The sequence below is a fragment of the Mustela putorius genome, unplaced genomic scaffold (assembly GCF_011764305.1).
Source record: "Mustela putorius furo isolate JIRA1106 unplaced genomic scaffold, ASM1176430v1.1 tig00003845_pilon_pilon_pilon, whole genome shotgun sequence".
In the NCBI taxonomy this organism is placed as follows: domain Eukaryota; kingdom Metazoa; phylum Chordata; class Mammalia; order Carnivora; family Mustelidae; genus Mustela; species Mustela putorius.
Window position 1 is genome coordinate 10,817,110 of NW_025421998.1, and position 10,361 is coordinate 10,827,470.

Genomic DNA, 10,361 nt, shown 5'->3' on the forward strand with positions numbered 1-10,361 from the left:
ATGTAGAAAAGTTACAAAAGGTTTTTTGCTACTCTTATATTGGGGCCTTAAGTTATATATTTCTTGAGAAAACTCCTAATGAAAAGAAAAACAGGTATAGGTTGGAAATAAAAAACCCAATCATTTATTTGTGTGAGACACAAGCAACCAACCTGCTTGACTCAGATTTGCTCTTTGTTTTATTTTGTTGCCAATTTGATCCCCAGTGAATGGTTATTTGAACACTGAGGATCTTCCTTGAAGAGATGCAGGTATTTTTTTCTGGGACATTACACTGTCTTTTGCTGCTGCCTCAAAGACTATTTTTCAGCTGTAGACGATCTTCAAATTTGAGTTTCTTTGCAGATAATGTTGGAAAGCCGCTGTGCCACCCTTTTCAACCCCAACTGGCCTTATTGCTTGTCCCTGCTGCTTCTGCTTTTGCAATATCTCCTCCTATCACCACTGTGACAGATACCACATCCATAAACATAGAAAGCTACTGGCCCAAATACAGTGTCCAGAGAAGTTGTACTTCTTTCAAAGATGCTACCATGAAATTCCTTAAGCTCAGAATTTTGGGGAAGAGTATTGGTCCACATTGAATCATGTATGCAGTTGTGTGAGGGGAGAAAAATAGATAGGCGGTAACTTGTGTTTCTAACAAATGTATGTGTTACATTGTTGCAAAAAATGAGTCGGTTTAAAAGGCTAAAAGGATGAGGCAAGGGGAGAGCTGCCATAGACACTTGAAAAGTTACGAGTTCATCTGAGGTTGTCTCCAGGCTAGTAGGTCACCACCCACCCAATATTAGACTAACATCAAACTTAAAGCATCTCCAACGTAATGGGGAATGTGGAGAAGAACATGATGCACAGGGTCGTGGAGAAGGCACAGGACCCACAGGGAAGCCAGAATAAGTTTTCATGGGAAGATGTGATTGTGCTGACAATTTAAGTCAACAGACGGCCTTGACCCCTGCTTAGGGATAGAGATAGAGGACATTTGGGTGAGTAGATGCCCTATGAAAAAGGCTTGGGGCAGGGGTGCCAAGGTGCATGGTGAAATTGAGAACTTGAGGGAACATTAAGAGAGTTCGAATCACAGCATGAGTGGAGGAATGGCATAGGGCCAGGACCCAAATGTAGCCCCAGATTCTATGGAACATTGCAGGTCCCATAGACTTTGAACATTAGAGTTTGAAAGGCATCTTTGGTTGTATGTGGAGAAGGGAATGAATGGTGAAAAAAAAAAAAAGTTGTGTGTTGATTGTTTAGGAGGCTCTTAGAGTTCCAGAAGAGAAGAGAGATGATGGTTAACTTTGACTATGATATTGAGAGCGTGGCTAAAACAGAGGGAAGAGATTTGCTAGAAATAATAACACACCAGGACTAAGTGATCAATTATCTTTGCAAGAAATGGAGAACGGCATCAAAAACTAACTTTCCAAGTTACATAAAATGTAACTGGTGGTGACAGCAGACAAAATAGAACGCATTTTCTTTTCTTTTAGGGTAAAGACCATCATCTTGGTAATGGGTCTAGAGCAGAGAAGAGCTCTCTGGACTGTCCATGTATCTTGAGGAGTCGATTATGTGAGCGTTGTCATCACATCGTGAGTGTAAGGAAAACTATTTAGGGAGAGGGCAGAGAGGAGGAAAAGCAGCAAAAAGAGAGCTCTTCCTGTCTCAATGTCTATGTCTACCTATTTTACCTGAACAAATACATATAGTAGGTATTATATAAAAGTGACTAAAACTAAGATATTCATCATATGAAATTAGAAACAACAAACATACTTAAAGACAAGTAGCAAAACTTCTTTTTCACTCTTCTCCCCTTAAGCTCTAAAATTGTTGCCTATATTGAGACACACACACATACACACACACACACACACACACACAGTATTAGACCTGTCCTATAGAGGATGCTACCTAGAATTTCAGGGAGTTCCAAAGCCATTGTGTCAACAGGTGCAGAAAGAACTGACTCTATGCCTGGATCTTGCCAGAACTTTTGGGATGGAGGCCTGAACTTTGGTCATGAGAAGTGGGGAGAATACCCTTTCACGTAAACCTATTCTTTCTGTTTCTCTTGTTGTAAGACAAAGTTCCACTCTTGTCTTTGGAAGGTTGCTAGAAACGTTGAGTTCATCAATGAAAGTGAATGGTCTAAAAGATTGGCTTCCACTTTTCTTCTCTTGCTCTCCATAGACTGTCCCTTACCGAGGGAGACCAACAAATGACAGTAGAGTATTCATAGAATGCCTCATCCACCCCCACTCAGGGACAACTTCCTGGGAACTAAAACCCCTTTGATGTGAGTATCAACAAAATGCCAGTAATCCAGGTAGCACACGGAGTCAAAGATGGTAGGGTCAAATCACAAGAATTTGATAAATAAGATAAACAAGAAAAAAAAATCACAGCAGGATTGAGGTGAGGCCATGAATCAACTAGAAACCAGAGAGGAAGCCTCAGTGGGTCTGTAAGCAGCACAATCTCCAGTATCTGGGGTCTCACAGGAAACGTAGTTCAATATATATGAGGTGGATAAATGCAGGACTTAATGTGTGAGCAGCGGAAGTTTCCTCGTGGTAAGTCATGGGGAAATTGGTTGGATTAGGCAGAGGAACAGTATCTGAAAAATAAAGGACCAATTTGAATTAGCTCTTAGTGTTTATGTCTCCCTAGACATCTGAAGTCTATTCCTAGCAGTGATGAAAACAAGACTCTCTGTCATTGTTATCCAAGTGCACAGTACTTAATAATACTATTATTTTCAAGCATCAGAGAAATCCTGACAAGTATTAAGATTCATGGCATACAATAATTTCTTCCTACCTCTTTACTTATGGTGGTCCAGTCTGAGTCCCCAGATTTTTTAATTATACTCATGTTCTTACACACTTGCTTGAGGGAGGCAAGCCTATACTGTCCACTTGTCACTGGCCCCCGGCATATGGAATTTGAGAACAATTACATTTGCTAATACTTAGATCCTTATCATGAAGACACAAAATGAAAACTTTAACCAGAGCTGCAGTGGGTGGGTGGGGGGGGGGGGTTACACAATTATAATCTTTAAACAAATGTTAAACATTTTATTGATTTTGAGGAACACTACCAGACTCAGGTTGAATATTTGAATATGTGAAGGTTTTATTATGATGTGGCATTTAAGAAGGGAGTGTTAAATAATAACTAAGTAGTGCTCTCAAGAAAACCAGAGGACACTTCCTTGAAATAACTTGCTGAAGCCCCCAGAAAAGTAAGATTTTTGTCCTACTATTGTTTTAAGATTCAGTAAGAGCCTCTTATCCAGGCAATGGATTATTACTTTCTCAAATAGAACATATTAATTGTTAGTGCTTGAGCACTTTGAGAGGAAGATTTGTTGACAGTTGACACAGAGAGAACAGATGTTCAGATTAAGAGAAATTCAGAAGAATGGTCTCTTCAGAGTTGGACAGGTAAGGGCTGGCTGTTGGTTGACTTCAAGCTTCATAGTGTTGTGGTCAGAAAATAGACATGGCATGAACTCAATCTTTTAAGGACAGGGGTTTGGGAATCTCAGTCTGCTTTGCCACCCACTGCCTTCACAGAACGTCATGCTGGAGGCACACTGTGGCGTGTACTCTGCTCACACACAGGAAGCAGGGAGCTTGGAGCTTGGACGCTTGATTGGAATCAGGAAAACTACATGTTTCCATTTGCCTATGTGTGCATACACACCCCCCCAAACATTTGCTTTTTTTTTTTTTTTTTCCTGACATCAATAAACGCATTAGAAAAAATACTGCACTGGGTTAATGAGAGTATGAATTTAGGAATTATTTTTCAAACTTTATACTTCACAGCACCATGATTAACACACAGAATACATGTTAGGGTCCCTTGTGGCATATGCAAGTCACTCATACTGTTGCATTATCAAATTCACAGGCATCGTAACGAGCAGGTGTCAAAGGCCATGATTTACAACATGGAAACTGAAGAGAAGAGCTGTCCTGAATATGTCCAAGACCACACAACCATGATAAGAAACCCCGTGTTCCTCCCCCGGCACCAGGGCACGAAAGTGAATGTCCATCTCCACCCTGCTTGGCGGCGGGGAGGAGGGGGGTAGGTTCATGCTGACGGGCTTAATGAGCCCAATTAAAGGAAAGCTCTAGAGCCTGTGAACAGGATCTTACAAGGAATGTGAGATAGACTTAGTGCCCTGGAGAAGAAGAGTGGCAAGTGCCTAGACATCCCAAACACTACTGATAGAGGACTTTCAAAGACCATGGTCAAAGAGACTTTAGAATCCCACAACCCAGGGCCCTCCTGCAGCTCAGTTTTGAAGAGCTTGAGTGATCAGAGGAGAGGATTTCTCTGGGGTGCCTGGGTGGCTCAGCTGGTTAAGCATCTGATTATTGATTTCAGCTCAGATCATGATCTTAAGTCTGTGGGATCAAGCCCCGAGACAGGCTCCATGCTCAATGTGGAGCCCGCTTAGGAGTCTTTCTCTCTCTATCCCCCATCCCCACCAAGAAGAAGAAGAAGGAGAAGGAGAAGAAGAAAAGCAGTTCTCTGAAGAAAAATGCCCGTGTGCTAGAAGTCACATGTCCCCAGTATGTCTAACTTCTGAAAAGTATTCCAAAGAAAGCATTTGAAGACAAAGAAACACATTCTCTGTGTTTTAGGGGACATGTTGAATGGATATTAGGCTTATGCCTGAAAATTACTCACAGACAAAAAGCCGAAGGAAATGGCCTATGGTGGCTACATTCTTATTATCTGAGAGTCACCAGAAAAGTCATGGGATCCACCCTAATTTCACCCAGGTGGCAAGGGAGGCCTCGCGCTGAGACAGGATTTGCATAATGAACAGAAAGTGTGAATAAGGTTAACCCTTGGTCACATCCATCAATTTACTTACTGCTACAGTGCCCAGGAGACCTGCGACCCCTATACCTCCCTACCCCCATCTTATTGTTCATAGGGTAAAGACATTAAATTAAGGATTTGGGGTTAAATACTTTACATTAAAGAATATCCAGAGAGTCATACCTTATCAATGATGTAAATTCAGAAATAGATTACAAATAAGCCTCCACTGGGCATGGCCAGTCATAGTTGTTTACTTGTCCCCTACCTTTCTTCTGGGCCCTCTCATTTCTCCCATGTCTGAGTGGGTGGTCAGAATGAATCCTGGCTCTCTCCCGTTATGCACCAGGTGCCCCTCACTCCCATCTGTATACTTTAGAAGGGCAAAGTGAGAGGCATCCGGGGATGGGTAGTTCACATCTGCCTAATCCAGATAGTCCAGACAGTTCTCTCCACAGATGCAATTCCGGTCCTGCAGGAATCACACTAACTGTATGGAGAATGGACAAAAGGGGGCACTGGTTGGAACAGGGACCAAAGTGTTCTAGTCACCTAGGCAAAGAATTATGGTGCCTTGGACCAGGCAGCAAACACTGGAAGAGGGGGAAGTGGTGGGGATCCGCATATATTTGGAAGTAGAGCCAACCCTATTTCCTGAGCAGAAGGGGTTGGTAGTGGGCAAGCAAGAGCAGAATCAATGACGACTCCCCAGTTTTTCTCTCAATGGAAGGATGGGGTTGCCATCAACTAAAATGGGGAGGCTGCAGGTCCAGTGTAGTTGGGAAGAAAGAGCAGGATTTTGCCTTTGAACAGATGACTTTTGGTATGTCCACTTGATGCCCAGTGGAAATATTGAGTAATCGGATATATCTGTGAATCTGAGGTTGAGAAAAACACACAGGAGCTGCAGATAAAGAGCATTGTCAATAGAGAGGGTAGTAATTAATTTTTTTGAAGATTTTATCTATTTGACAGACAGAGATCACAAGAAGGCAGAGAGGGAGGCAGAAAGAGAGAGACAGAGGAAGGGAAGCAGACTCCCTGCTGAGCAGAAAGCCTGACTCTATCATCCTCTATCCCAGGACTCTGAGATCATGACCTGAGCCAAAGGCAGAGGCTTTAACCCACTGAGCCACCCAGGTGGTAATTAATTTAATTGAAATTTACAAAAAGTTGTTTAATCATGCATTTATATCTGAATGTATGTTAAAAATTGAAAACACATCTGTTACTGTCAGAACCTTATCAGAACACAGTTATGCACTTCATAAGTCTTCTCAGGCACACCACCCAGTTACAAAGGTAACCCTGTCATAGCTTACCATAGATTTGCCTCTGTTTCTGTACTTAGCCTACAGAGTAGACAGCATGGCCCCTGGCTGCTTTTGCTCACATTCGTATTTATTATAGATACCCTGTGTGTTATATTCGCTCTTCAATTTCCAGTAGTATTCTAAGAATACAGCATTGTTTAGTCCCTATTCTATTTTTTTTTTTTTTAGAAATTTTATTTATTTATTTGACAGACAAAGATCACAAGTAGGCAGAGAGGCAGGCAGGGAGGGGGGTGAAGCAGGCTCCCTGCTGAGCAGAGAGCCCGACGTGGGGCTCGATCCCAGGACCCTGGGATCATGACCTGAGCCGAAGGCAGAGGCTTTAACCCACTGAGCCACCCAGGCACCCCCCTATTCTATTTTTGATGGGCATTTTGGTGATGCTTAACTTTGGATTATTATGACTAATATGTCCATGAAAATGTGTTTGGGGATTTCAGGGAACACACACACACACACACACACACACACACTTGTTTTTTGTTGAGAATATACCTAAGGATAGAATTGCTAGGTGACGGTAGGTATGTGTTTACCTTGAGTAGATACAGCCAAATAGTTTTCTGAAGTGATTCAATTAATTCACAATCTCTTTAAGTGTGTTTCCATAGTCCACCTTTGAAATATAGCTCTTCCAACTACCTCACTATGATTTTGTTTGCATTCCCCTTCTAATGAATGAAGTTTGACATTTTGTCAACCATCATGGTCATGGCAATGATCTCTTTTTAGAGGAAAATCCACAATATTTTCCCCATTTTTATGGCACTCTCATTTTAAGAGTGATTAGAAAGAGTTTGAAATATAATTTAGGGGCGCTCGGGTGGCTCAGTCAGTTGAGTGTCCAACTCTTGATTTTGGCTCAGGTCATGACCTCAGGGTCTTGAGATCAAGCCCCACATGGGGGTCCACACTCAGTGAGGTGGTCTGCTTGAGATTCTTTTTCCCTTTCCCTCTGCTCCTTCCCCACTTTCCTAAAAAAAAAAAAAAAAAAAAGGAAGAAGTATATTTCATATGCAAGTCCACTGTCAGGAGTTTGGGAATTGTCTCCTTGACATAGTGCCTGACAGTTTTGCTTTCCTTAGCTATCATAATGAATGGAAATTCTTGCTTTGCATATTTATTAATTTTTTACTTTATGACTAGTGCTTGCTGTGTCTTGCATAAGACATTTTTCCTTTCCTAAGTTCCAGAAGAGAGTCCTCTATGTTTTCCAGGAATATTATTGTTTTACCTTTTACTTTTAGATCTGTAAGATACCTGGTATGCCACCTGCTTCAAAAAGGAATGTAGAAATAAGAATATTCTCTTGATGAAGAAACAGTTACATATAAAAAAAATTAACTCTTTCTTCCTCAGCATGGGTGTCACCTTTGCTGTCAATCAGATGTCCAACTATCTGTGGGTCCCTTTCCAGCCTCTCTTATGATTCTCAGTCCAGTGTTTCCATTTTTGTTCCTGGACAGTGATGTTGTCTTCATTACATCTTTATTGCATTCCCTTTACCCCTGGCAATCTTGGATCTCCAGTTTTGTTTTGATTCCATAGGATCATCTCTTCTATTCTTGGCCTTTTCCATTTCCTTTAAAGATTTATTTATTTATTTGAGGGGCAGAGAGAGGAGAGAGACTCTGAAGCAGACTCCATGCTGAGCACAGAGCCCAACTCAGGGCTCGATCTCAACGACCCTGAGATCACGACCTGAGCTGAAATCAAAAGTCAGATGCTTAACAGACTGAGTCACCCAGGAGCCTGGTTTTTTACATTTTTATATGGATTTAGAACTACTTCATAAATATGGACTGTAAAAAGCTCTGTCGTCTTGACTGAATCAACAGCTCAATTGGAAGTTGATGGCATCTTTGTAAGATTGCATTTTCCAGTCCATCAACGCCTTACATTTTTTCCATTTATTTAGCTCTATAACTTTTGTGTGGAGCCCTTATGTATTGCTATTAAATCTGTTTATAAGTATATTTTGTTAGTTCATGCCATCAATTAATACTTTTTGATCAGCAACAGATTATAGGTCCAGCATGGATCAGATCCAGAACTGAGTGACTTTACCAAAATCACTTATTAACCTAATTTAACGGTGAGTTTTTCTGTGTTTTCTGTGTACATGAGAATGTCATGTGCAAATCATCACAGCTTTCCCTTACTTTGAATCTTCACACTTTGCTCCTTCTGACCTTACTATTGCACTGGCTGGGACTTCCCACACAAGGGGAAAAGATGTTTTGACAGTAGACCTCTTTTCTTCTTCTTCAGATCAAAAAGAAAGCTTTCAAACTGTCACCATGAAGAAGGTGTTGCTTACATATATATATATTTTTGTAAACGATCCTTAACAGATTAAGAAAGTTTCCATTAATTTCAGAATTTTTGAATTCTTTTTCCAGATTTTTCAATTTATCAAATGCTGTACTTTGCAACCACCAAGATTGCTGTCTTTGTGCCTTTATTTTTTAATGTGGTGAATTACACTGATTTATTTTTTTAATATTAAACCAACCTTGGAATATACACCAATTAATCATGGTCTATTTATAGTTTTATACATTGCTGAACTACACTAGCTAATATTTTATTTATTATTTTCATACCTATGTTAATGAGAGACAATTTCCTGATATTTTCCTTTCTTACAGTTCTCTTCTTCAGATCATATCAAGGTTACACCATAGTAACTTCTTAAAGCAAATTTTTTTTTTCTATTTTTATATCCTCTTGGAATGATTTGTAAGAATTTATGATTGAAGTTGCCTGGGCATGGAATTTTCTTTGTAAGAATATATACTTTTTAAATTTTTAAAAAGATTTTATTTATTTATTTGAGAGAGAGGGAGAGAGACAGTGAGAGAGGGAATGCAAGCAGGGGGAGGGGGAGAGGGAGAAGCAGACTCCCTGCTGAGCAGGGACCCAGATGTGGGGCTCGAACCCAGGACCACAGGATCATGATCTGAGGCAAAGGTAGACTTTTAATGACTGAGGCACCCAGACACTCTTATGAGAATGTTTGAAATTAAATACATAAACTCTTTAGTAGATACAGAAGTATTAAGATACCCCATTTATCCTGTGATAGACAATGATGTAATTTAAGGAAAGTATTTATTCTGGTAATGCAGTGAGGTTTGGGGTATATTTGTAACTGCCAGAGTCTAGTCTAACCTTATGTTAGACGTTAACAGTACAGAGAAATTATGTGGTGATATTCAACACTTATTTATTGGCATTAAAAAATTATAGGAATATAGGAAACAGAAATGTTTCTTATCCTGATTTAACAATATTAACCTAGAAAAAGTTCCTCCAGCAAATATCATATTAATGCCGAATTTTTGAAACCTTCCTTTAATTTAAGGCAATTATAGGCACCGACACACAAGATGCCCTGTTCTTACAGATTTGCTCAGTATTCTTTTTTTTTTTTTTTTTTTTTTTTTTTTTTTAGCGAAATAAGTCAAGCGGAGAAAGACAACTATCATATGATCTCCCTGATATGAGGAAGTGGTGATGCAACATGGGGCTTAAGTGGGTACGAGAAGAATAAATGAAACAAGATGGGATTGGGAGGGAAACAAACCATAAGTGACTTTTAATCTCACAAAATATTATTTTATGTTGTTCAGTATTCTACTGAAAATCTTAGATGGTATAATTAGGCACTGAGAAAAAACACACTTGTAAGTATTGAAAATGTAGGAAATTTTTGCCTATGATGACAAACATCCCAAAGAATCTAAAGATAATTTTTAGGAATATCCCAAGGTCACAGAAAATAGAAAATATACCATTTTTAAAAGTATAGTAGGACCTTATAAAATAAATAAAACATGCTTATAACACTTATAAACTTCATAAAGCAGAAACAAAAGTACTAATTATTTAGCAACAAACTTACCAAAAAACACACAATATTTTGAAATAATTTTAAAATGTTATTGGAAGTCATCAGATACTATTTTTTTTCATCAGATACTATTTAATAAAAGCAGAAAGTGATGTGTTCATGAAAGAGATGTGTTCATTCATAGAGAAACTTGGCATCATAAATATATCTTGCTTAAAACCCCACATGTATTAACAGTTTTAAATCTTTATTGTTCTGCATACTACTTTCACCTCCAGTAAATTCTTAAAGATTACAGCGAGGCTTTTCTTGTGTGC

The 10,361-nt window shown here is 39.5% G+C and overlaps 1 long non-coding RNA gene across 2 annotated transcripts; it reads left to right on the top strand.

Annotated features, from left to right (window-relative positions):
• The first annotated feature begins 1,972 nt into the window (after positions 1-1,972).
• Positions 1,973-4,161, top strand: LOC123394804. 2 transcript variants are annotated; one of them, XR_006609539.1, is made up of 3 exons: positions 1,973-2,053; positions 2,197-2,302; positions 3,928-4,161. It is a non-coding gene; the product is annotated as an uncharacterized LOC123394804 (long non-coding RNA). The 2 variants fall into 2 exon arrangements; XR_006609540.1 differs by having other exon boundaries at positions 1,987-2,082.
• Positions 4,162-10,361: the final 6,200 nt, after the last annotated feature.